This window comes from Leptosomus discolor, chromosome 9 (assembly GCF_034619465.1).
Source record: "Leptosomus discolor isolate bLepDis1 chromosome 9, bLepDis1.hap2, whole genome shotgun sequence".
Lineage (NCBI taxonomy): Eukaryota > Metazoa > Chordata > Aves > Leptosomiformes > Leptosomidae > Leptosomus > Leptosomus discolor.
Window position 1 is genome coordinate 30,149,265 of NC_141399.1, and position 27,383 is coordinate 30,176,647.

The following is a 27,383-nucleotide window of genomic DNA, read 5'->3' on the forward strand; positions in this document are numbered from 1 at the left end:
TTGAGAGTTTTGATTCACAAAGGACAGCTTTCATCTTTTGAACGATATAAAAATACATTCTTTGTAGCTCTGTATCGCTGTGGGAGGGTAACTCCTGAAACTGAGTTAAACACACTTGTCTCCCATCCACAGCAGCGGCCAGCCAAGGGGACATCTGTTCTGCTTTCAGAAGAGACTGCGGTCCTCACATGGGGTGGCGAGGCCTGAGCTGTCACACTGTTTTTTGCCAAAGCATTGACTGCAGCTCACAGAATTGCAGTGATTTTGCAAGCGAGAAGGGCTTGTCCAGTGTCACGGTGGTCATGGGTGACCTGTGCTACTGGAAGTCACACGAGTGGGACAGGAGACAACTGTGTTTATTTTCTTACCATAAAATAGTGCTAATTCCTCTGTGCACTCTCACATCTCAAAATCTGGACAATCAGAATAAACACTGCTATTCTGGCTGTACACACGCTGTCCAGCCCAGGCTTGGGCAAGTAACTAAAACAAACAAGGGTGTAGTTTAGCAGTGGAACAAATGCCTTTTGGCAGCTCTTTACCCTTGCAAACCCTCAAAAGAAGTGCAGCACCCCCCTTACAAATTAATTGTTTTGTTGAAATAAGGTATGATTCAGGCCCTCGGGCTCCCCATTGATGAGAGCTATCTTCAGTGCCCAAAACGTAGCCAGGACCAGCTGGTGTGCATCCGCCCTCCCTAACGCAGGCAGCTGCAGGCAGGCATCCTTGGGGATAGGCTCACTGTGCTGTGAACTGGTGTATGGTTTTAGCCATGCAAGAAGATTTTGGATAGGTGCTGTTCAGAGGCACTGGAAGAAGGGACAAGGCACATCCCTGCATAGTCTGGGGACGGGGACTTGCACTGCAGGTAGGTGTGGAGAGCCGCCACTTGCTGAATAGTCCCTGATTTATTAGTTCAGTTCAATTTGAGCTGATCAGGGACAGCTTTCAGTCAAGCTATCGTGCCACCTGGCCGTGTCCACTTGTGGCTCAGTAAAGCCCTGGGAAGTGGGCCAATGCCAGGTATCTACAGCCTCAAAAACCCACAGGGCTGTTTTTAGAGCAATCCTGTGTTCTTGTGCCCAAGGCACGGACAGTCCTGCGCACTTGGCTCTCCGTCTCTGTGTCACGCTGCGGAAGCCTTCATGTGAGGTAAAATTAAAAAAAAAACCCAAGCTTTCGATTATTCTTCCTTATCTCATCGTGGCCTGCACAAGCTCTTGTCCTTGCTGGGTCCTCTAGGTGGCAATATTGGAAAGGACAGTAATTGTCCATCACTGCCGTGTCCCTGCAGGTCCACGCAGGGCAGAGGCTGCCATCCCACTCCTGCTCCAGAGACCCTCTCCACCTCCTGCCATGCTCACCATGCCTGATGCACCATCCAGGTCAAGTCTTTATCTGCAGAAACGAGAAGAGACCCGATTGCAACACTGACTGCTCATACAACCCAAGCCCCTTTCCAGAAGCCACCACCTTCTCAAACACCCAGGAGTCTGGAGGCAGCTGAGGTGACCTTGTGCTCAGAGGCTGTACATCTACCCTGTATCTTGCTTTCCCCTTTAAGGCCAGCTGCTCATTAGCTTTTTTTTTTTTTCCCTGTTAGGCTTTCAGAATCAGGAGTTTAAGGCTAGTGGTCACAAGCTGGTTGCAGGATCAGTTTTAGCCCCTCAGAGATGAGCTGCAGACCTTGCTGGAGCTGCTGAGAAGTATCAAAAGTGGTTCAAACCCCACACACAGTGTCGAGCCTGCAAGGGCACCGTCCTCCATGGTGCTTCTCCTCCCAGACTCTCACAGGTAGGGCATCACCTGAGCTTTAAGCCATTCCTATCTCTAGAAGTTGCTGTCATCTGCAGCCGATTTGTGGTCATGATGGCTGCTTGCACTGTTGCAAGAGGACTTTTCTCTCAGCTTGGCTGCTGCTCATCACAGCCCCAAAAGACTTTGTCACCAGATGTGGGGAGTATTCTGGAGGAAGCATCTTGGTAAGATAAAGAGAGGAGGTGTGGGTGGAAGTGCCTCTTGCATGCGAGTAAGCCCAAATATATTCTTATAATACTAAATTGCAAAAATCTTTTGGCCACATGTGTCTGGGATTGGAGAATAATTGGAAGACGAGGCAAGTAAAAGGGAAATAAATGGTGTCCTTGCTGACAATCATAACAAAATCTGCCAAGCTGATGAGAGAACCCAGAGGCCGTGGGAGTATTTGTGTACTCTCTGTGTCCAGTGCAAGCGTAGCAACACTGCCCAGCAAAAACACCGCATGTGCCTGCTGCTTTCCATCTCCTCTGCTCTCTGCTGAGCTGGGAGTGATGTGGGTGTCACTTAATATACAGGCATTTACAATTCACCTGGTGACTTTGACGATGTAAACATCAGAAGCTGCTTTGCACCTTGCTGGCAGGAGCAGCACTGGGGACAGTCTGGCTCCCAGTACCCTGATCTCTCCACCATGGCTAAAAGGATAGCAGCACAGCAATGCAGTAGGTCTGATGTCGCAGAAGGCTCCTGGCCCTCAGACAAGCCTGATAAGAAGCAAGGTAAAGTCTTGGTGGGTTGGCCACTGCAGAGGTGAGATGTCAGGGGTGAGGCACTGACTGGAGAGCCCAAAGCCAGGGAAAGCAGAATTCCAGCCTGTCAGCACTCAGTGTTGCAGAATGGTACCAAAGGTGTGCAAAGGTCTGCTCTCAGAACGGAGTTTTGGAATCAGAGGCTCTGGACTATATTACTTCGGGACATGCAGCCCTTGCACAGCCCATCTTGGTGCTTTTCCTTACTCCAGACCTTACAGTCCATGCTGGGCACTTAGAGCCTTGGTCAGAGGCTACAAGATCCCTTAGTGAGTGCAGGAGATTCTGTAAGGTTCAGGGCTCTGGGGTAGCCGAGCCTTGAATTTGTTGTCCAATATTTAGACATGCGTATATACAAAAGGATTTGGTCTTTATTAATTGGCCTTTCACAGGAAATTTCACCAGCTGTCCTCCTCCGAGGTGTGCCAGCGATGCTCCAGCCCCAAGGAGTCCATATATGGTTACAATCTCCTAACCCTGTGTCTTTCGCAGAATAGTGTAGTCACAGCTACTTTTAAGGATATGTGTGAACATTGCTCCCTTTCCTGTATGCATAAGCTCCCAGGAATGCGGACAAAGATAAAAAGCGAATAAGTTAAAGCTGTCAGCTTTATGCAGCATGTCAGCTCTTCCACCTGCAGCAGCAAGGTTACTTATTCTAGCCTACCCACATGGGCGCTGTGCTGAGCTGGGAAGGCACCACGGTGCAAAGGATGCTTTGTGAATAGGAAAATACCAACCGGCCAAGCATGAAAGCATTTCACAATGCAAATGTGTCTAGGCTGAAACAGCAGCAGAAGTATCTTCTCTTGCCTTTCCTCCTCCTATAAGGAATGCTGAACTACAGCCAAGAGCTGCAGGTACCTGGCAGCTACCCCTGAGCCCTTTTTGCTTGTAAGGCGCTTCTATATCCTGAATTCTGCCTGATCCTTCTGCCAGGGACATCTTCTCCCTCCTCGTGCTCCTCCCTGTTTCTGTTGCCTGGTGTCCACAGCCTGTGGCTAGCTCCTGCTCTGTTCATTCTCCAAATGCAGCAAGAGGAGCTATTGTCCCCTTCAGTGTGGGCAGCAGTAAATGTCCTGCAACCCACTGACCTCCTCCTCTCCCCTGTGCTAGCTGCTATCCCTTTGCCTGATTTAGAATGGGCTAATCACAGCAAATCAGAGCGGAGCCACAGCAGGCGTGTTCTGCACCTGCATCCTACCTACAGCATCTCCCTTGCCCCTCCTGGGGCACTGGCCTGTACCAAAATGCACCTTTTCTGCTTAGCAGCTCCATGGGCATAACCCTAAAGACACCTAAGGGCAGCCTGTCTCCCAGATCCTCACAGCATCCTCCTTCACTGCAGCACCTTGAAGGGTGTCCTCTGCACCCTTTGCTGATGGAAGGCTAAATCTGCTCTTCTGTGATATGGTTCACTCCTAAAACTCCCAGAGGTACGAGAGGAAGGGGAAAAACAGATGCAGCACTGCTTGCTTTTCCCTTCTCCCAGGCAGTTAATATTAATCACTAGAGCTTTGGAATACGCTGTGTGAATTCTTCCAGCCTCTGAAGCTTTTGAGATTTGTAATAAGAGAGAAATGGAAATGGCTCTGTATCTCAGCGACAGAAGGGCTAGATTTAATACAAACGTCTTCCCTTCACCGGGTACTCTGCTTTTTTAGCTTTGGAATAGACATGAACATCCTAAAGCTGTTTGGCTAAATTATGCCTGGTTGAGTGGTCTGAGGTCACTGTTTGCATCAGTGTCCATTTTTCGAGGTGCAAAATCAACAATTCCTCTGATGAGGCAGGTCAAGTGATACAACGCTGCAAACACACAAGATATATCTGAGTTATCTTTTCCACCCTGGGACTTCGGAGCTGTGTCTGCTGCTCACATGAGAATGCCCAATTTGTTACAAAAGGCAAATGAATTTGCCTTGTGACTTTGTTTCTGCTCTGCATGGGCTGGTTCACCAGCTGGAGCTTTGTTGCTGAGATATTTGCTGTCGATAAAATGCCTTAGCTCTGGGTCAGATGCCTTAAAGGGTTGAATGCTATTGTTCTGCTAGAGAGAAGCCAGTGCCGTTTGGCACAGTCACATGCCTAAACTCAGCTCCTATCAGCGGCTTGTTGCTTCAGCTGGAATCTGTCTGTACTCTGATGACAGAGTTGATATTAGACTGATGGCACCCGTAACAAGGGTGTAAGAGTTGTGTAAAAAATTCCCTGGAAAAAATGGATCATCCTGGCTTTGCAGATATTTAATCTGAGATTCCATAGCCAACATCAGACCTCAGCAATGCTTGCAAGACTGAATTTCATTGCCCGAAGAAGGAGAGCCCAGCTAGGGGTCAGGCAGTTGTGCCTGGATGGCGTTGGAGCAGTTGCGTTTGCAGCAGCACAGAGCTGGCTGGGCTGCAAGACTCCGCTGATCTGGGGAGTGGTGGGTACATCTAATGCTGCAGATACCCCAAAATAGGAGCAGGATGCATCGGCATCTAGGGATGGGGAAGAGGAGCATCCATCGGCCTCCCTGGGAGTGGATCTGACCCAGGACACTGAGACAGTGGGGATTATGGTCCGGCTGAAAGTTGTGGACCACAACAAGCAGGACAGTTAATACCTGGACTCTTGTGGCTGGCTGTGCTCCTGATGCAGCAGAACGAGTAAAGCTGAGGCGCAGCATGTAAATATTTATAGCCCAGTTACCAGGTTTCATGTTTGGCCGGTCCCTCTTGGCTCCTACCACTTGATGTTTGTGGCTCTGAGTTGCCAAGGACAATCACAGGGTTGCTCAAGGGGCAGAAACCTCTCTGAAGGGAGCCAGGGGCATTGCTGCGGCACTTCTCCGAGGCAGCAGGGCCAGCCTGGCAGCACCCAGCACACGGGCTGACTCGTTTCAGCAGCGAGAGCTGGTTCTGGCTGTGGTGCCACATCACAGCAGCGCCCACTGCACCCGCCCAGCACCTGCTTCCCAGCCAACAGCTCTAGGAAGGGGGACATGAGGAACTGATGAGCCCCCAAAAGTTGGTCTAGCAGCTTTTTTCACGGACCAGCTCAGGTGTGCGTGAGGGAGGTATGAAGTGAATGTGCAGCACCCAGAGCCCTTTTCCTCTTGTGGGACAACTATGTCACCCCTCACTGTAGGGTGTTGCTCTCCTGAGAGAGGCTCCTTCATCAAAATCTAAACAGTCTCTGCATAACTCTTGCATTCTTCCTCAGATTCAGAGTCTTTAATGTCAAATATTTTTCCCCACTGTTGGTTCAGTTCCTTCTTCTGGTCCCAATCCTCACTTGAGGTGCTGAGGGGAAAAAAAATCACAATCTGTTTTTACTGAAGATACTTCGGTTTGGAAGCGGCAGGAAGACAGCTTCTCTATATCCATGCATATATCTGAGATCTTTCTCTTGGGTCTCTTTCAGCTTTGATTTCAAACCATCTTTAAATCACTTTTCTTCAGAGAATTCAGCAAAGAAGTGAGTTCTCTCGTTTTCGCATAAGAGATGACTCCCAGAAAACTTGGTTTAAACCAAAGAAAACACACCCATGCTCCCTTCGTGCCAGCTGAACTAAATCAGTTGAAAATCCCGTCTGAACTGGAAGGAGAGCAAAAGTCCAGCACAAGCACATCTCCTTCACAGCCGGGTATCATGTCTAAAATCTTTTGGTAGAGAAAGCTGCCTGACAGCTATTTACTGCAGCTCCTTCAGCACACTGAGCTCAGGAAATTGCATTCATAATTTCCTTCGTGCCAAATGGTTTGTAATTTTGCCATGACTATTCCTTTTTTGTTGTTTGTGAAACAAAGCCTTTGAAAAGCACACACAGATTTACTTTTTGCTTAACTATGAAGTTAATGCAAAGCATATAGTTTAAGGGGATACTGTTCACTTGATTTGTTTGACGTGGGGAATAGGAAAATTGTTTGGCATAGGGAACAAAAAATCCCAACCTTGTTTGTGACTAAGTCTTCCAGAAATAGCCTTATCATTTTAATACAATCTTTTTTAGCAGAGGGAAAATTGATCTGACAGAGAAAGTAAAAATTCTCATATAGCCAATGCTGCTGGACACAAGGAACAAGCAGAAAAGGCAGAAAGGTGTGACCTGGCTTCTCAGTGTTATCATCAGCATAGGCCTGAGTAGGAAGTATGATTCCAGTGCATTTATATACAAGAAAAAGACTTGACTCTGATTTAGCCAGAGGCACTTGGGTCTGGTGAGCTGGGCTGGAGTTCAGCTCTTGCCCCTGGGACAGGTTGCATCCTTGTCCTTGGACAAGCAGCTTCTTTCTCCACTTTGCCCCTGGTGTAGCCATGGGAATCATGTGGGTAGTTTAGGTTAGTACCTTGGAACACATCAAATTTAAGGCTCTGCATAGCTCCAGCTGCCATTAACTATCTTATTAAGTAAGATTTTCACTGGCATTAATTGTGAGTCACACAAAATCACTACTCAAAGAGACAGCAGAACATTCATTAAGACTCCCCAGCCTGAGGCTTTGCATTCAGAGGGATGTGGGCATGGACAGTGGGCAGTGGAGAGGGCTGGGGTGCGACTCTCACATCCTGGCCCGTTTCTGAGCAGAGTGGACTGGAAGAGGCTGTGGCCGCAGAGGAGTTTGTGTGAGTCTCTTGCAGTGCTGCCATGTCTCCAGCTCTGCCTTTTGAACCTGAATCTTCTTCAAAGGGTGCTTTTATGTCTGAAATCTTGTTCTCTTTCTACCTGTTTATTGTCAAAACGCCTGCGTTTTAAACAGAAGCCAAGCAACTCACATGTCTTTGATAACATGCCTCCCTAGAAAACATGTGGGAAGCAAAAAGTGCTATTACGTCTTTTTGTACACACGGAAACCTGAGGCACAGCGAGACAAGGTGGACCCCTCCAGCCTGGCAATGTAAACAGGGCAAAGGCAGCTGCAAACCAGCTAAGCAAGGGGCAGCAGTCACTGAGCACAACTGCCCGTTTCTGGAGTACGTCCACAGCGCAGCCAGCAGCCCTGGAACCAGGCAGGTAGTGCCCGAGGGACCGATGATATGTGATGCAGTCAAAGTCAAGCAAGATGTTTGTGCCAGGATGAGGAATTTAATTTTGGTCCCCTGAGCTGTAGGCAAATGCTGTAAGTCCCAGTCCATGCTGTGCCTATCGCTTCTCATGTTCATTGCAATCGTCTAATCCAGTTGTATGTGTTTCTTCATGGTCCTCAGCTTTCTAATTGATTTGATTTTAGCTGCAGACTCAAGCAAAATTAAATTTGACATGCTTCAAAAACCTCCTGTGCTATTAAAACACTTATTTTACTTATGTTAGCCTGTGGGTAGCTTGAATTATTTTTTTTTTTCCTGAGATTGAAATATAAAGCTAAAATTAATAAAGGAGCCTAATTTCAGTCTGATGCCTGGAAGCCATCTTTTTAAATCTGGAACATGAAAATCCTGGTGAGCCTGACACCAAGGAAAAAGACCACTGTTAGGGTAATTATGTATAGATAATGTAAGAGAAATATAAACATGTTTTAGGTGTCCATAACACATATCACCACAAATCCCTTTGCTCCGTTAAAAGTAAAACCTTATATTATATTGCTATTGATTTACCTCATTGCTATTAGAATCCTTTGTTAAATCTCTCTGGATGTGTATCTACTGATAATGTAACTGATAATTGATAAAGACCAAGCTGACCAAAAGATAAAGACCAAGAACTAAATCTTGTCTCAAATTTTATCTGTTTTGCTTATGCAAATACTCAAATATTTGATGGATTTCTGTTATTGTTGAACAACTGGCCAAGGTGTTTGCTGGAAGGGCCAAAGTCTGGAAACACTTAAGCAAACTATGACCCCGCAAATGTTGAAGCCAATGGAAACTTACTGGACTTCAGTGGGAGGTGGCTGAAAAATTTTAGTCGTAGCAGTAGTTCCGCTGGAGCAAAGTTATTTGTTTGCCCAGACTATTCCCTGTGCTTCAGTTTGTGGGCTTTGCTCAGGGTTAGACAGGGTTTACACAAACCATGAGACCAGGCTGGTGTGTGGGGATGGAGAAGCAGAGGTGTGCATGCTCACAGGGCTACCATGTCCCATGGGTGCATGCCCAGGTGGAGCAATGCCCACAGCTACAAGCTGCCTGCTGGTCCCACATCCCTGCCTGTGACCCAGCAGGCAGCAGAAATGACACTGGAACCCAGTGCATGAATGTGGACGGAAATGCTGAGGTTCAAACGGCCATGGCGCAGAAAGCCTCGAGCTCTACCCTTGGCAGAAAACCTGCCGTGTTTGAACAGTCCCCTGCAGGCTGCAGATCAGTAGCTGTGACTGCTGCCAACATTCCTTGAAAACTTACATTGTTGCTGGAAAGACGGTTGGAAACCTTTGTTTCTGTTGCTTTTTCAAAATGTAGCCTTGCTGGGGCCAGAGAGTCAACAGATGGGTCCGTTTTTGCAGGGCACTGGTACATCATCTTTTATAAATGGGAGTCACCTTTGTAATTTTCCATGCACAGAAGGAGCAACTTGTACTGGGAGAAGCATTTTGGCCTCTGCCAAAGGACGCCAAGCAGGCTGACACGGCTGCTCCTCTTAATCTGATAGCTGAGCCATCCCTGCAGCTGCTTTTTAAAGGTGGGAACAATCTCTAGCTAGATCCTTTCTCAATGTGCAGATTCTGGTGTCACTCAGGAAAATCTGAGTAGTGGTGATGCCTCAAATAACACAGTCACTGTATTTACTCAGAGGCTTATTTGATAGTGGCAGGTGATTGTCCATTTTTTTATAATGTCTTTTGATCTGTTGATCCAGGTCTGCTGATGGTATTTTAGGGCTATGCTACAAACATAACACTAAATGGTGGAAAGATAAGTAGCTTTATGCATGTCACCCAATACAATCACAATCCTTTTTTTGTGTCTTAGTGTTTTGCCCACTAAATTCAGAACTTCCTGTTTCATCCTTTGCTGGTTTTCACAGATACTTGTGAAGACAGATCCATTGATGCCCTTCAGCAGCAATTTAACCCCTCACTCCTGTGCATGTGTGTGATTTCCAAATCACACTGACAGGAAGAATTGCAGCAGACGCAAAGACAGAGAGCTGACTGAAGCCCGTTTTCTGTTTTTTGCAGAGGTGCGATTGGTAGCCTGACTGCTCCCCGCCAAGGATCGCAGCAGTCCTGCAGTACATGTCTGACAGGTTGTGATGCTCTTGTTTGCATCAACTTGGAAAGCAGCACGTTATGTGTTTAAACTCCATGGAAAAATAGTTTGCACCACTGATGTTTTAACCACACCATTATAAAACCTCCCACAACCCCACCCTTACTTACTCTCCAAGAGGAATGACTCTGAAATGTTTCAGCTTTTCCATTACTTTGCCTGTCTGGAGACTTTTTGCTAATAGCCTGAGAAGTAATTAGCCTTTTGCAGGTGAGCCCCAGATGCCTGCAGGGCGGGGCTTCAATTTGGCCATAAGTTGTCCCCCATAGCAACAAAATGGTGGGATGGTTCAGGGAGGTGGAGATTGCTGTATCTCTTTCCCTATTTATTTTTCTCTTTCCTGGCCTCCCTTCTTTTCTTACAGATCTCTTGAAACAACTCACTGCAGGGTGCTGCATCTTCCTCTGTACATCTGGGACTAAAAACAGCCTTTGGAGAAGCTAGAGGACAGGTTGAGGAGGGAGCTGTCACTGGGGCCTCAAGGGATCGGCTTTCCAATGTGACTCTTCTCCTTTCAGATTTTCAGCTGTGGGCCACGAGTGCTTTATATACCAGTGGGAAAACAACACAGTCCGAAACAGGGCATGACTCTGACTTCCATGTGGAGTCAGGGATAGTCAAACAGACTGACACAGGAGCAGCCGGTGTGTGTGGCTGCCTCTGCCAGGAAGGCTTCCGGCTCTCAGAGGCCGGTGAAAAGAGGTGGCTGTGTTTACATGGACAGAGCCTGTCAATTCGGCAAATAACGGGGCAGTGATGCTGGGGGATGTGGTGCGGCACAGAGGCAGGAGGGTTTGTGATGGTGCCTTGTCCCCAAAAATGGCTGTGTCCTTCAGGCTGCATCATTGGAAGGAAAAAAGAACCCTTTCCAGTTGTTTTGGATAAAAGGGTAATGTTGCTTGTGAGAAAGGAGGTCTGTCTGGAGAGGTTTAATGAAGGGCAGTGGGAATTACTCTCACTGGGAGCTGAGGAGGGAGTGGAAGCAGCTGAGGGGAAGGGCTGAGGTACCAGCCCTGGGAGAAGAGGGTAGGAGGATTCTGGAGGGCTTGTGTGGGGAGGTTGCCACTGCTGGTGTGGAGAGCTGCTGTGGCTCTGCGTGGGCATGGTGTCCCACAGAGGATGGGTGAGTGAGGCAGCCCCATCTCCTCACCTGGGGTGGTTGTCACCATTGTCAGCCCTGGCCTGAGGACACCATGAGTGGGGAACATCACCCCCAGTCCCAGCCTGACATGTGGAAACCAGGACAGCCAAACCCACCCAAGGGGCATGTGAATGTCGTTCTGCATGGATTCACCCCAAAATGCATGTGGCTTCCTTCCACAGAGCACCAGCTTGCAAAACCAGGCCCCTTTGTGTGGAAGACTTTCCCTCCTTCTGTGGCTGCAGAGTGATTTAATAAAAACAGCATGGAGACCCAAAGAATGATGCAAAACACATCTCTTTCTTCGCCAGTATGGATGAACCCATGCTCTGAGGTGAGCTCTTTGCTTTGGAATAGTCTCCTGCTCTGTGGGGTTTGTTGCAGAGTGCTTGACTGTAGAGCAGCCTCGCTGCACAGCTCTGTGAGCTCCACCATTTCCAAATAAAGTTTCCTAGCAGTTAGATTTGAGTGAGTAATACAACTGACTTGGTTTTAAGTGCTTCTGCTCATAGTTCATTTTGTTTGGATAACTAGTCAAGGATATATTGGACTATTGGAGTGGTTTTTTTTTTTAAATTTATTGTGTTTGCCAAAAATCAATGTGCAGGGTAACTGATTACCTTCCTTAGCAAGCAAGGGTGATGGCATGGAATTGACTCAGAGTTGTCTCAGTCCTTTGAAATGAGTTGTGTCATTCTTGCAGTTTATTCTTGTTTAATCCGATGCTTCAGCAGAGATTTTTGTAGAGCTGTATTGTATCTGTAATACAGCAATGCCCGAGTGCCTTTTCCTTGACTTTAGTTGCGTGCTGTCCTTGCTCTTTAAATCATCTGCTGTTCTTTTCCAAACAGAATAAAGCTACTGTTGTGATATGCACGAGGTTAAGAGTGCTTTAATTCTTCTCTGTCAGGCATATTGGCCTTTTTAAGTCTGCAGATTTAAGGTCTGATCCTGCAAATGCTCACTTGCTGTCAGAGGCAGCAATATTGAAGGTGGGTTAGACTAGTCACTCTGTGCCATGTGCCTTTTCAGACCTTTATTTGGCTGCTTTTTTCTGGATGTGACATTTTGCCTGTGGGGCTGACTGGAGAAGACAAACGGGACCTGGAGGATGCAGCAAGTGTAGTATCAGGCCTTGAGCTGTAACCCAATGAAAGCAATGAGTTACTCAAATAACAGCTTGCTCTGTTGTAATCAGAGGGAGGCACGTTAAGTAGATCAATTTGTTATTTAGCTGCTGCTCTTTTAGGCTGACAGACATATTGCCTTAGAGTTGTTTTTGATGATAGCTTGTGTTTGGGATTTGACATTTGAAATCTCTAGTTCATGTTATGTGTGGAAGGCTTCTAATATTTAAAATAAGAGGTGGAGGATCCTGGCAGTAGCCTGATGGTGCTCCCTGCAGATATAGGATGCTTGTTATGCTATTGGTGGGCTGCAGGTACCTGCCATTTGGCTTGTTCACTTACCAGCGTGCTTGTGCTTCTCCAGGGTGTGTGATGTTGTCGTGCTGCTTCAAGATGCATCTGCATCAGGGTCAGTCCTCAAATATTCCTATGGTGGCAGGGGCACTGACTGGCCTTCGGTGAAGCTCCACTGGTACAGGTGCTCCTGGACCCTTTCTACTCTTGTGTTGTCCTACTTCTGCTTCCTGACAGAAGCAGGAAGGTTCTTTCCTTTGAAGGAAGAAATGCTGCAGGAGGTGGCTGCAGAGTAACTTGCCCCTAGTGACATTTTCCTGCAGCTGTGCAACACCTAGCTTGTCTTTATATCCCAGCGCTCTGCAATTCATACTTTTCCTGGAGCTCTTGGCTTGGTTTACCCGATTGGAAATGTTCTGCCTGAATGTCCCATCCTTGAGGGTCTTTAGTCTCTTGATTTCTCATGAGTCCCAGAGCTCTGTAGCTGCAATCACATAAGCAGCATCCTACTTTGGGGACAGGGGGCCTTTGCTAACGTTCTTGTTGGTCTGACTGTTGGTTACAGCCAGCCGCTAGAGAAAAGCTCTTGCTGATGGTAACTAAGTTTTATGCTTGTTGGGAGAGCTGTTGGAAAAACCGAGCTAGAAATGGGTATTTGGATTCCTTTGAAAATCAAATGTAAACTTCAGTCCATAATGATAAATAACATCGATGTTTCACATCTGTATTTTATACATGCTTGAAGTTGCTCTTGGCAAGTGGTGACATTCTGAGCCTTGAACCTCAGGGCAACCCAGTGTTCTCTTCCTTGCTAGGAACGTTGTTAATGGGGATGATGTGGTGTTGGAAGAATCTGTGGGACTTACCTGTTGAAAGAATAGAGGCACACAGAACTACAAATGATTTGTAAAGAGAGTGTGTTTGTTCTTATGCAGTGTTTGTTCTTATGCAGTGTTTGTTCTTATGCAGTGTTTGTTCTTATGCAGTGTTTGTTTCATTTTATTAAACAAACATAAATTCCTTGGCCCAAGTATAACGATCTGCTTTCCGGGGATACCAGTGGTGTATCCAGCATACCCACTAGGATGCCCAGCCTCGCCTGCCATTAGTCAGAAGGTCTGCGGCTCTCCAAGGTGCCACAAAGGCCTATTTGCAGTGCAAGAGCCCCAAACCAAGCGCCTCCTGTTAAAAACCAAACTTACTTGTTGGACCACATATCCAACAGCAGAAGCATGGAAGAAAGTAGGACAAACTTGGAAGACATAAGAGCAGAAAAAAAAAGCAATAAGTGATGGAGAAAGGAGGGGGAAAAGAAAAGAGATGTGAATGGTGTCAAATTTGTCGGATGTGGTGCAGCACAAACAGATTCGTTTAAAAATAGGAATGACTTGCTACCTGATAGTACTTTTTCTCATATCTGCTTTGAAGAAAATACTCCTCTTTTGGCATCATTTTTGCTCTCTTCAGCTGGGTTCCTTCCCTCCCTGCAGGCTGCTGACATGAAATGCATCCCTTCTGTTTGTTTTCTGTCCTGGAAACTCTGTCTATGAACCTGAAGGTGACAGATATTATAACAGACCTGCCAGGAAAAGTGTTAGCTTTGAGAGAGGGTAGCTTGGATGGGATGGGAGGCTGGTGACAAATTAGCTCACATTCAAAGCTTTTGTGCCACATTTTCCTTGTGTGAAACAGTTTGGGAGTGTGACTTCTAGTACTTTGAGGATCACAGGGCTTTGCCTGGCCCGATGCATCCCATGGGTCCCAATAACAGCACTTTGCTGTTGTGGAGAAGCAGGGGAACAGCTATGCTGGCAAAGTGCTGTCACTGGTTGGGGTTTCCCCCCATGGACCATGCAGAGATCCTGGGAGGAGCAGGCTGTTCCCCCCCTTCAGCTGCTCCCCAGGCAGGAGTGGTTCTATTGGCTGGATTAATTTTTTTTTTGCAATGCGCCTCCCTGCTATAAGCGGCCAAGCAGCCGCTGTCCCACCAGCTGGACGCCCCAGCCCAGCCGCGTTGCCTCCGCAAGGCTGGAGGCACAGCCCTGGACCAAAGCTCTCCCACGTCCGTCCCACTGCCGAGGCTCTGTGCCCAGCCGCACGCAGAGTTCAGTCCATCCCTTCCCTCCTCCAGGCAGCAGCCGCCTCGCAGCAGCTCCCAGGCTCTCCGGCAGCCAGTAAGCACATGCCTCTGTCTCTCCCTCTCGAGCATCATCTTGCTGAGCAGGGCAGGGAGCATTTCAGCATCCCACGCTTTGCAGATCTTTGGATTTCAGGGCTCGTGCTGGGTCTTTTCTCTGCCTTGTGACTGCTCTGCTGGGGAAGGGTTTGTGAGAGCAGGGCTGGGGGAAATGGGAAGTCTGTGGGTGTATAATGTACTTCTGAAACACTCTCTAACGAACAGTTTCCTCATGGGTCACTCCTTAACCTCAGAAACTGCCTGTTTTATGCAGCTATTTTGGGTTATTTATCTAAATTCTTCTTCTGATTTTTCTTGCATCTTCTTTTTCTGATACATGAATTCTCTCCTGGAAGGTGGTGGCTTTGAAAGTACAGACAGCCACTGGGTATAAATATAGATTTTCTCTTTGCTTCTCAGCTGAGTGGGTGTTCAGGGAGTGTTTGCAGTGGTACAGAGCTGTGTGAGAGCTGTCAGCTGTGTGTTTTCCTCGGCAGGTGACCAGATGTGCCTGTTTGAAGCTTTTAATGACAGCTGAGGATGAAATAGCTAAGGCAGTGGCTGTTTTGTGGGCTCTCAGGTGATGTGATGCTCTCAGAAAGTGAGGACTGATACCCTCTGAATCACGGGAACGGGTTGGCAGGACCAGAATTGGGGAATATGGAAATACAAGCTTTTACCTAATAGTTATCGCATCTTCCTCTTTTGTTGTGTATTATGGAATATCAGGCAGATGCAGAGTTTCTGACAAGCCACACTCGCAGCTGTTCCCATGTGAATGCAAACACCTTTATCTTTATACAAATACTGCACCCTTATATCTATCTAGATTTGCAAAATCACTTGCATGAGTGAAACTATTTGCCCAAGTTTCTGCAAGGTGGGTGTTTCTGTTATTAATCTTTTCTTTAGCAGCTGGTCAAAAGATAAGTTAATGTGTGTGATTCTGGTCCAGTTTGTATTGTGTTAGCAGGAGCTAGTCTGTGGTTTAGAAATGGATGTGGCTGTTTTTTAAATCACTGAAATCTAGCACATGAAAGGAGAGGAAAAATTATTAAAACAATCTATCTACCAATCTACCTTGTTTTGAGAGGAAGAGTGTTTTTTTAAAAAACAACAACAAAACTTCCAAAAGGAAACTGATTAAATTCTTCAGCCATGATGTACAAAGCAAATAGCTGATTGAGGAACCAAATATGACTTTAAAGTTTAAACTTTCATTTTTAATGATAAAAGCACCCACATACTTCACTTCAGTGACAACACCCTCCTCTTTTTTTTTTTTTTTTCCCTCCCTCCCCCTGCCCAAGTACAGCATTTTTGAATACAAACCTGCTCTTAATTTCTCCCTAAAGAGCTCAGTATATAAAAATTCATTCTTGGCTAATACCTGCTAGAAAAATAGGGATTAGGTGTTTTGGAGCTAACACCACAAGTGCAAAAACATCCCCCAAGAGGTCAGTGCAAAAGGAGGATAACTGCTAGATTTTGGACTTCAGCTCTGAGGAACCAGTTCAGGGCTGGGGTTTTACAGCTGGTTTCTGACTCCCATTGCTCTGGGGAATTTTGGCTGGGGGAGGTCTGTAGGATTGGGCTCTTAGGCATTTTGAAATGGAGAAGTTATTCTCTGCTGTGCACGATGGCTTGCCTCCACATATGCTGGTAAAATTCTCTGCCTGGATGTAAATAATGGCAGCTGTTCAAAAGGAGACAATGTTTAGGGTACTCAAACACTTGAAAATAAACACTCTCCAGCCCATCTTGGCTGCCCTTATTTCGGAAGCAGCCTTTCCATTGAACTGTACCATGCATGGAAAATCCAGACGTATGGTATGAAGCATCTGGTGGGAGCCCTGTCAGGTCCCTGTTCACATCCATGAATAAGGGAACGATGCTGTAGGACGTGCTTCATCTCTGATCTAAGCCTATAACCCATGAATATGACATACAGTCCAGGTTGCACTAGGATATAACAAAAGCCTTAAGTAACTGCCTACATTGCCCCCAAGAAGCAGTTTACTTCCTTTTGTGTAGTAGCTATGTGAAAAGAGGGTAGTTCCATGTTATAGGATATCCCATGGCCCTTTCTGTGCTTTGTGCATGCTGATGGAAACTTGTGCTCCTTTGATGTGGTTCTTGGGTACCACGGCTGTGATTATCTTCCCCATCTGAGTCTTGGAAACGCGTACTTGCTGTCAGTATATGCAGCTCCTAGCACTGGGTGCAAGCTGGGACATGGCTGAAACTTCCAGTGCTTCAGTGGAGATAACTAGTGATATGAGCCAGGAATAGTGTTGTCCCCTCAGCAGTAGCCTTTGAAGTTTACTCCTGGAAGTTTACGATGTCCTTTGAAGTTTACTCCTGGTCCAGTGGATGCACTGGGGGATTTAGGTGTCAGTTCCTCAAAGAACGTTGGGAAATTCCTCTGACCTTTGCTGATGAGACATTCAGTCCAGCCTATGTTTAGCACTTTCCATTTTCGTGGTGTTGCTTAGACCTGAAGTCCCAGTGGTGTTACATGCAGCAAGGTAAGCCTCAGAACCAGCAATGTGCGGCGTTTGCTCAGGCTTTGAGTGTGCTCCAAAATCAGAGCAGCTTCCTGGACAGCAACAGGCAAGTTTGGGCTGGCTGGTGCCAGGCTGCTTCTGGGGTCGCACTGATGGGGGTGTCACTAGCAGATGTGTGGAGGGCTGAGCCGTGTAGCCAGTGTCTGCTTCTCACCTCTGTGGTGTCCAGCCATTGTCACTCTGCATGTAGGAGCGTAAAGGTAGCAAAGCTGAGATTTCAGATGTGATTCTGTAATTTTAGCTATGTGGAATCACTTTTGTTTGAAAACTTAATGGAAATAATGTCTATACAATAAACCTTCCCAGACCTGACCTGTGGTTTTATAATAAAAAATGTGTTGTAAGTCAAAATACTTCAGCTTGATTACTTGGGATCTCTTTTTTTCAGTTCTCTATTATGGAAGACAGGGAGAGTAACAAAGCAGAAATGTCTGAGATCAGTCATTTCATGTCTGATTTTGCCAGAGGGAGTGTGGGAGGAAGAAAGAGACCTCATGTTTCATTTAGATACCCTGATTTGGAGAGGGGTTTTTAGCAAATGGCTCTTGAGACACTAGGACTCTAAAGGATTAAATGCAATTTAGATAAACACATGCTTCTGCTTCTGCAGCATGGTCTTAGAAGGACTGTGCCACATATTCTGGCTTCAGTTCTTTTATCCCTGGGTCCAGTAAAATACCCTGTTTTGCAGCCACTTAGCTGGGTGTAGGAGAAAAAGCACTGGGGCTTCCCTGGGGTTCAGAGACAGGATATAGCCCAGCGTGTTTTGACTCTTTGATGTGCTTTGACTGGGGCTTTTTGAAGATGGGCAGCCCCGAGCCGGTTCTGGGGATGTCAGCCCAGCTGGCTTCTGTGGGAATGAATTGGAGCCAAGAGGCCGAGGCTGCTTGGCGATGAGCGTTTCTCCCTGCTAACCCTCCACGTGTGTCCAAAGGGAGCCTGCAGACTCAGCAAAGACACTGCAGAAACTTGGGCTCTGAAACAGCGTGTAAATTGGTGGGATAAAGTCCCTTAAAGAAGGATTATGAGTTGGTCAGTGCAGGGAAGTAGTCCTTGCTAGAGGCAGTCACGAAGTTGGGCTAAAATGAGTTCTACATGCTGGGAGGGAGCCCGTGGGTGGGTGCTGCTGAGCCTCACAAAACAGGCAGGGTGCAAAGAGGGGAAGGATGGCAAGAAAATGGAGCCCTGTCTCAGCTTCTTACCCTCAGTCCAGGGGTTGCAGGTGCTGTGCGTATCACGCACTCACCCTCCCCAGGCCCATAGCCAAAAATCTTCTACCAGAGATTGACTCATTTAGCTGCTCAAAGTATTTCCCACAAAGGATTTGCTCTGCTCCAAGCTGGTATGTGGAAAGCCACAAAAAAGGCTTTCTTGGCAAGGCAAGGTTTGCTGTCCCTGCAGCATGTACTGAAGCAGGATTTGGCCCTTGATACTTTCAGAGTGATTCAGGCGTGCATGGTGCCAAGAATGCTGCCAGAGCAAATTCCTGCTGGTGCGGCAAGAGAGTGTGGTGTTGTCTGGGGGATGGACAGATGCGTGGATGGATGCTCTTGTGCTTCTCCACCTTTTCCATCTCCCTCTGAAGAGATGGCAAATAGAATTTGTGTCCTATGGCGGGACTAAAATGACATTTAGGGCTTTGGAGGTATTTGAAAGCAGGGCAAGGACTGCATTATAGCCATGCTGGAATAGGATAGAGAGGTCCTGAGGAAGTGCTCTTTCAAAAAAGGCTGAATTAAAGAGTGCCCTGGAAAAGGCTGGAGAGCCAGCATGGGGTTCCTGACAGCGACCGAGCTGCAGCCCAGGGTGGAAGGGTTGGTATTTTGCTGTGAGCCTGACTGGAAACTTTAAGGCAGAGTTACAATTTTGGTTTGGATCCTGTTATAGAATTGCATTATTTTTGTAAATAGGAAATTCAAATCCTCATGACTTCAGCCTGGTGTTTTCAGGAGACCCATTCGTTCCACAGATGTCCCTGATCTTTTTTTGCTCTCTGAGGTGAGCCTAGTGATTGATGTAATTTGGGATGCAACTCTCTCTTCCTCCGGCTCCGCAGGGCCCGCCGTTTGGCACGTGAACAGGCAGTCAACAGCTATTAACTGCGAGGGATTAAGAGTGCTGTGACACGGCTGCATTGTGATCTGGGGATCAAATGCAGAATACCAGCTGTTACTCAGGCCTCTAATGAAGAATAGAAAAAACCTGTTCCTGTTGTGAACAAGCACTGCAGAGTGGCCTTACGGCTTCCATGTCTCTAGTATCTTTCCACCTCTGGAAAGGGGAAAACAGAGCAGAGTGGAAAAGAGACTAAAATCTGCCTCATGGGAGGCTACCTGACAGGTATAGCTTGAGGTTTAATAATTTGGATCAAAAAGTTTCAGAGACAGTTTACTTGTTGAACCACAGAGCTACAGTGAAATAAGTCTGTTCTGATGTCTCTACTGTGATGTAGATGGGGAGCAAGAGCAGGAGAACTAGCTAATAAATAAATAAATAAAAATAAAGAAGATTTCCCTCCTGGAAAAACCTCCCACTTGTCTTCAAGACATCAGAGACCTTCATGCTTTATGATGCTTTGAGATTGGGGAGCTTCAAATCAAATGATGTCTGGCTCCAGTGACTCTATCTACTGAAATGATGGGTTTAAGGGACCACTGTTAGCGAGGAATTGCATGTGCTAGATATGCCAAAGGACTCCTGTTGGGAGGCATGGTTGGTACAGAGATCTATAATCCACCTCTTTTTCTTCAAGCTAGCTTTAATGCCGAAGCAGCTACCCCAATATGTGTGTCCAAGTAGCAGAGGACTTAGAACTTCTGGCAGAGCAAGAATTGCTCTCCACTCTTTTGCTTGGCCAGAGACAATTCTCCAAAACTGTATTATGAATCAGTGTGCTGGACGTGCCTTTCTTCCTATGCTAAGAAAAATAGAAGTGGTTCATCACACTAAATCAATGGCTAGTACAGCCCACAGTGGTTGCTAGTTGGCTTTCCTGCAGGGAATTGGATCCCACCTCTTCCCCAATACCTTCATTCAGGAATATTCAGTTTTCAAGTGCTTCCAGTGGTCTCTGACCAAAGATCCCCTTAAGAATAACTATGGAACCACCCTAAATATAGCTCCTCCACTGCCAATAGGATGCTGGGGCGGGAGAAAATAATGTACTTTCTTTTAAAGAAGTGCCCCAAGTTGTGGGAACCATTCTGACTTGGCAGGCTACTTGCAAGGCATTTGCTATTTGTTTAACTTGGGACTGGCTGCCCCTGGCAGTTGTTATCATCAGCTGCCTTTCTTATCTGCTCTTTTCTATAATAAACATTGGAGCAAAGGTTTGGAATTAGTCACTTCTGAGGCACTGCCTGCCTTTCTAGCTTCTGTCTTATCGTCTCGTTTTTGGACTCTTGAGCCTTTTCCACTGCGTCCTGTGCCTCTTGGTTTGCCCCTCTTCTCATTGCACAGACATAGCAAAGAGCTCATTAAAACACCCTGTAGATGTGTCATCCCCAGGACTGCCTGCATCCCAGAAGACATGCTGTCCTGGGACAGTTGTGTGCACTCAGGCTGCTGCTGGGTACTACAGAGATTTTTCTAGTATGACTTACCTAATCCAGAGGACAGGCTGGATGAGTTGTTCTGGCTGACGTCTGTTCAGATGAGCAGCCCGTGGAGGCAGTGGTAGGATCCTGAAAGCATCCTGAGGGCCTGGCACCATGTTCTGCTCTTTAGTACAGCATTAATGGCAGGGCAGTCAGTGGTTCGAGGGAATGCAAACACAGACAGCGCCTCCAGAAGCACACGGGCATGTGGTCCTCATTCAGAGATCTGAGTAGTAATTCCTACTGGTTTGCTTCCACTTAAAAATGCCCTAGTGATGTCTAAGCGCTGTCTTGATGTAGTCTTGCTTCTGACAGTACTGTACGAGAGGCAGTAATGAGCAGCCCAGCGTGCAAGAATATCTCTCTCCCTGGTCTCATCTCACTTTAAAAATACACAGAGCTATATATTTCACTCAGCACATGTAAATACTGTTTCCTACCTACCCTCTGCCCACTGAAAGCCAGTCAAGCTTCCCCTCTGGGACAGCTTGCCAGGTAAATGACTGTTGATGTATAATGTATTTCAGTGCTGCCTCTGGAAATGGCCTGGGTGGCAGGAGCGGAGCAGGATGGGGGAGCAGCCCGCATTCACCCCACAGCAGCACAAAGACACGCAGTGAAGATGCAAATCTGTTTAGTTCTGTCCGGATTTGTTTTGTTGGATGCATGACCATGTCATCTTGCCATAATCTTCCCTTCTCTTGCCATAATCTTCCCTTCTCTCTTATACTGTTATCACCGTAATGAATTTTAGCTGAAGGTGGAAACTTTTGACTCTGGATCTGTCTCTGTGGTGGGATGGGTTTCTTGCAGTGGGTAGGGGATACAACCTGCCTGCTTTCATTTCAGAAGACTGGAATGGGTCTTATCCACAGATTACATATTTTGACCAACATTTCGTCTTGCTGGATTGAGCTGGTCAGGGTAGAGTTCTTTCTTGCAAAAACACGTTCAGTAAAAAATAAACCAAAAGAACCCCCAAACCCTTTGTTAAATATAAGAGGTGATTTGGGCAACTTCTGAGCTGTATCTTGCCTCAGGTCTGTGTGACTGAAAAATGGACACAGCTGATCTCTTTCAAGCATGCTATGCATTGCAGATCAGAGCAGGCAAATACCTTGGGGTGAGTCCTGCTTCCCTGGCTTCTCAGTGCCCTTTGTGCTGATGCATGTGATGATGAACGGGAGGAAATTCCTGCCTGAGAGAGTAAACAGGCAGCAAGTGCTATAACTATCCTGTGTCCTCAAAGTCCTGACGTGTGAAATGGAGCTGATGGTGGCTGGTGTTAGCAGGTATCCCAGTGTCAGACCCGCCTGATATCTGTTTCGGGGAAAGATTTTTTTTTTTTTTGTTTCTGGCTGGAGAGGATTGCAATCAGCATCTCTCTGGTTACCCTGATGTGCTGGAGGAGGTTCTAACACCTCTCTGGTGTCTGAGATGGCTGGGGGCTGCCGTGCAGGGTCACATGCAGTGTGTGTGAGTGAAGGCCATGCCTTGCACCTCCTTTTCTTAGTTTCATATTGTTGGGGTAGGCCTGAAGTCAGCTTTGCCTCTGACCTCCAGTGCTAATGCAGCCCATTTCCATAGCAATGGCTCTAAATACTGTCCTCCATGCTCTTATACCCCAGGCTGTGTTGGTGCTAAGACGTGGTGAAGCTCTCTGTGTACTTCACTAGACACTGAAACAAACAACCAATAAATCTGCTATAAACGAATGAGTAATTTGTTTTGGTTACCAGGGAGATTGCCAAGTGCAAATTTAACCTGAAATAGCGATGAGCTCATCCTCTGAGCAATGTCGGTGCCTGAGCTGGAGCAGCCGGATGGAAAGGGAGCCAGCACCAGTAACTCTGTCTGCTCCATTGGCATTTGGACACTGTGTGAGCTCTTTTGCCAGAGATCTTTTGCCTCATAAATGAGATCACGTGTGAGGCTGGTTGCTAAGCCTGGGCTTTTACAATTCCTGGAAGTGTGGCGGTGACATTCCTGGTGGGACCATGAGGTGGAGAGCCCTGGGGGTGGGTTAAGGTGCTGCAGATGTGGCTGCCTCCTCCATCTCCCTATCTTGGAAACCTCTCCCTGTGCAAAGATTGTGGAGAAAACTGAGATGCTGACTTGTAGATGTTAGTTTTAAACAGCTAGTTAGATAGGTATCTCTGATGGGCAGAACATCTCCCCTGCTGCTGCTCCAGGGCCTGAAGCAAGGACTTGGAAAAACCTTTTCTGCAACATACCTGGGGCAAGAGCTTGAAAATTTGGCCTCTGCCATTATTTCACTCTGAAGTGTCCCCAGTTTAAGTAGATCAGAACTTGACTTTTGAAAGGCTGATCCTAGTGGCAGGGTTTGGCAGATTTCTGTGTCCATCCATCCCTGCAGTTGCTCCCAGGAATAAGCCTGCAGGAGACACTAGGTGTCAGGAGGACCTGTACTTGGACAGCCACTGTGGTCACCTCCTGCCAGGGCACAGTGGGCAGTCTGGGAGCAGCCACTGCAAGCAGAGAGATGGCTTTCTTGCTCTGCTGCAGAGCAGAGACCTGGGTGATGGAGGCTGGGGTTGGAGGGGTCTCTCGCAGGGCTGCTGGCCGTGCCAGTCAGAAAGGCAGGATGCACTAGGATTCTGCAGCAGGGAGGCTGATAAAGGTGTGGCAGTAGTCTCTGCTTCTTCCTTTTCTTGACTTTTGCTCTCTGTTGCTGAGTTATCAAATACATTAAATAACGTAGAAATAAATCAGCATATCACCTGGCACCTGTTTTGATGAAGCAATGCATAAGCCACTTACTAGAGGCCCACTGATGGATTTCAACCGCATCTTTTAAGACATAGTTACTAGTGGCTGAAAACAGATACAATTATCAGCAGCACAAATGCAGACAAAAGCTGAGTCCCTACTCACGTGGTGCAAAATCACAATCTCTTCTTGGATTAACCTTGTGACTTTCTGGAGCAAGGTTGCATCTATTAAAAAAACATTGGTTTCAGCAGGGGTATTTTTGTATTTTGGAAGTCTTTTATTATAATTTTACAAGGATGGAGTGATCTGTCTCTGTGTTCTTACAAGTCCCTTCCAGGCCTGTGAGTGGATTTCTTCCAGCTCCTTTCTGGAGCCATGTGGGAAAAGCTTTGGCGACATGACCAAGTCCCTCAGCATCACGGGCAGCTCTGTTGCAGCCACCAGCGCATTCAGCCATCAGCTTTATGGTAGGGCTTCATAAAACTGATACCTGGAGTAGGTCAGTATTTGAAAGAAAGTAATTTTAACATGAGGAGTTATAACTAATTGAGATTTGAGTGAAAGAGGCATGAGTTCACCCGCACGCATCTGCCTTTTATAGTGCTCAGTGGTGGGCCTGAGCCATCCCAACAGCTGGTTTGAGTCCATGTGACTGTTGTGTAGTGCAGGTCCTTCCACCGTGCCCCCATATTGCCCATCACTGAGCTGGCAGGCAGCTAGCGAACTGCTCTGTGACATTTTATGTTTTGCTTTCAGCAGGTCTTTGGAGATGAGGCACAGTGTGTCTAACATGTGCGTGAGTTGTTTGCATGTGGTGTTTGATATTCCTTTATGTCGCCTCTTTATTATGGGGCTGAGCAGCGGGCGTTAGTGTTTGGGAGTGGGACAGGCATCCCTGCAGGCCTGTGCTCCCTCCTCCCCACGTCCTCACTCAGCAGCCTGTCCCCACCCCAGTGTTTCACCTACTTGGTATCAAGACATGTTTGCTTTTTGGCTGTCTCTGGGCAACTAAAACACTGCTGTGCTTTGTGTATCCTGGATTTGGCCACGACCAAGTGTGACCTTGCTCAACACTGGCATAAAGCAAGCAAGGCTTGCTGCTGGGCTTGCTCTAGCACAGTTGAGAAGAGAATTTGGCTCAAGAGGTACAACTTTATCAAAGAGACAGCAGAGTCCTTGCTATTGTAGGAAAAGTCCTCGATGATTTGAAAGCCCCACCCTTTGCCCATTGTCCTGCAGTATTCCCAGCGGGACACAGATGCTTGTGGGCTTTCATGCACTGTGGCTGCACAAGCTGGTTTTAAAAGAATGCAAGCCACTGTTTCACATCTGCTTTAGCTTTTTGACAGTTTTCTCTGGCACTTGTGTGCAATTAGCACTGCTTTTTTGTCACATGGAGCCGATCCTCTAATAGTTTGATTTGGACAGTAGTTTGACAGCTAGCAGCAATTGTATTGAGAAGGGCTGTTTCCCTTTGCAGACTGTTACTCGTTGCCCCTGAATTTATTGTCTTACTGCTACTTGAAAAAGAAAACAAAATCCTTTTTTTTTTGGCTCTGGATCCAGCCACAGAGCAGAGTATGGCTTAATCAAACCCATAAGTGGTTGTACCAACTCCAGTTGGTTTATTTCTATGTTTAAAATCAAGCACTCTTCTAAGTATCTTATTTTTCGTATTCCGAGGGCTGTGTTTAGTAAATGTGACAGCCCACAGACTTTGCCCATTGCTTCAGGAGTGAGTACTGATAGAGATTCTGTAATGTGCTGCTATGAGACCCTTGGTGGGAGCATGGGAGAGAGGGGACCACCTCTTGCCTCCAAGTGCCCTGCCCTGTCCCTGTGGAGGTGGGGGATGAAGGTATTTGCTGTTTCAGCAGATGGGAGACAAATTAAACTTAGCAGCTTAAATAACCTTGCCTCTCCATACTACTTTGGGCTGAACTGTCTCTTGCCAAGTATTAGTCTACTGGTCTTAACGTTTCCAAAGGCACAAAAGCAACTGAAATTTTGCTCAGTTACCCAAAAACTAGGATGGCAGAGTGCTGTGGGGAGGACAATTCCCCTGTTCCCCACCTCTGAAACAGCCTCTATCCTGCACATAAGGACACTCGGCTGGGATACTGCAAACTGGGGCAGGGCTCTGAGAGCTGTTCTTGGCTGGGTCTGTCCGGTTTTGGCTGAAATTGAATCTTAACTCTGACGAAAGATTTAAAGATATTTGTTCCTTTTTTTTTTTTTAAAAAAAAAAAAAAAAATGGGAATCAATATTTTCTAACCGACCCCATGGAGAATGCTTTTTAGTGTAGAACTCGCCCAGCTCTGATCTGACATTTCCAGGGAGACCTGGGATCCTTATCACTTTGTGAAAAATGAGATTTACATTCCTGTATCACACAGGCACTTTGAAAATATTATCCCTGACTCCAGAGGGATGGCTTATACATTTTAATGCCGTTATTAGAAATTGAATTGACAGCACTTATCCTCAGTGGAAATTGCTGTGCCACTTGGGGGGAAATATATGCAGAAAGCACTGGTGGAGACTTCAGAGAGTTCTCGTCATCCTCAGATGTGTGTACTTTCGGTGCAGTGTTTCCACTGAATGAAAAGAGCAGGGTTTGCTATACACCACAGAAAGGGGAAAGCAGAAGTGCATGGACCAGCAGCACAGGTGAGACAGCAGCGGGGCTCAAAGCATCAAAACAGCTTCTAGACTGAAAGGCAGAGCGCGCTCAAGCCTTGCACAGTAGTGGCAAAACGTGGGCTGTTCTGGGTTTGTGTGTCCCAGGGTGTTGTGGAGATGTTGCACACAGGTGCTTTATTTGCTCTCTTAACAACTGTAGAGGAACTGAGCTGGATGAGTGCTGGCTTAAACTCGCATATGAGTGAAGTGCTGTTGAGGTGATCAGACTCCAAGATACCCTTGGGAGAAGAAGTGACAAGAAACTACATAAAAATAACCCCAAATCAAGTTCCTTTTAAAATAAATTCTTTATTTCATGGTAAATGAACTTGAAAGAAGCAGCCAATCTCTGCTCCTCTCAGGGCGGATGGCCTTCAAGAAGAACTTCATATTTGGCTGCAGTGCAACGGTGCTCTGAAGTTACTGAGCTGGAAGTTCCTCGATCCTGAGTGTGGAGGGAGGAAGAGGAACATGGCTGGCAAAATACTCCTTTATCAGGTCTCCAGGCTCTTCTGGAAGTCTGACTGACTTCTCTGGTTTTGCCTGAGTCCTTAGTCTCTTGGAGGTCAGTTTGGGAAAGAGCAGCAAACACAAGATCAGTAGGATCAGTGCAAGTGATCTCCTAGTCTGGCAATGGCTCCAACTTCCCTGCAAAAGGAGAGGCAAAGAGCCTAGCTGAGTTGTGTGATGTGTGGTCGTTAAACGAACAGCGCTTTAACAAGAGGCTTGATGGGCTGATTTGCAAAGTATTAACGCGAATGGTGGCTGAAGTCAACTCCAGTCACAAACGAAGCCTTGGCATCTGCTTCAGCAGAGGAAATGTGTGGTAACACAGGACCAGAGCAAGGTGTCTTAGAAGGCTGCACCACATCTCCATCTTACAAGTGAGCAGGTGCTTGTGGCACCCCTCTCCCCCTCTGGTGGATGTCTTCTCCTTGGCTTGTCCTGGAGCATGTCCCCTGGCACGGCCAGCGAGTGGCCATGTGATGTGGTGCCAAAAAAGCAGTTGCAAATTTGAAGCCACTCCAAGGTGAAGGGTTTTCACTTCTCCTGCCCTTGTTGTTGTTGGTACAACACAGCCCCAGCCTGGCTGAGCCTTCGTTTTAAGTGTCAGGGTGCGAGGACGTTGACCCCTTCTTCCATTTTAAAATGCACTTATCTGAAATTGGAAGTTAAATCAAACCCTCCCAAAGCAGAGGCTTCTGGGAATAACTTTTGTGACTAATCCAACCCTATAGGCCTCACTGGAGGGGACTTTGCAGCTTTGTTTTTCCTTGTAAAGAATTCCCAGCATATGTCCTG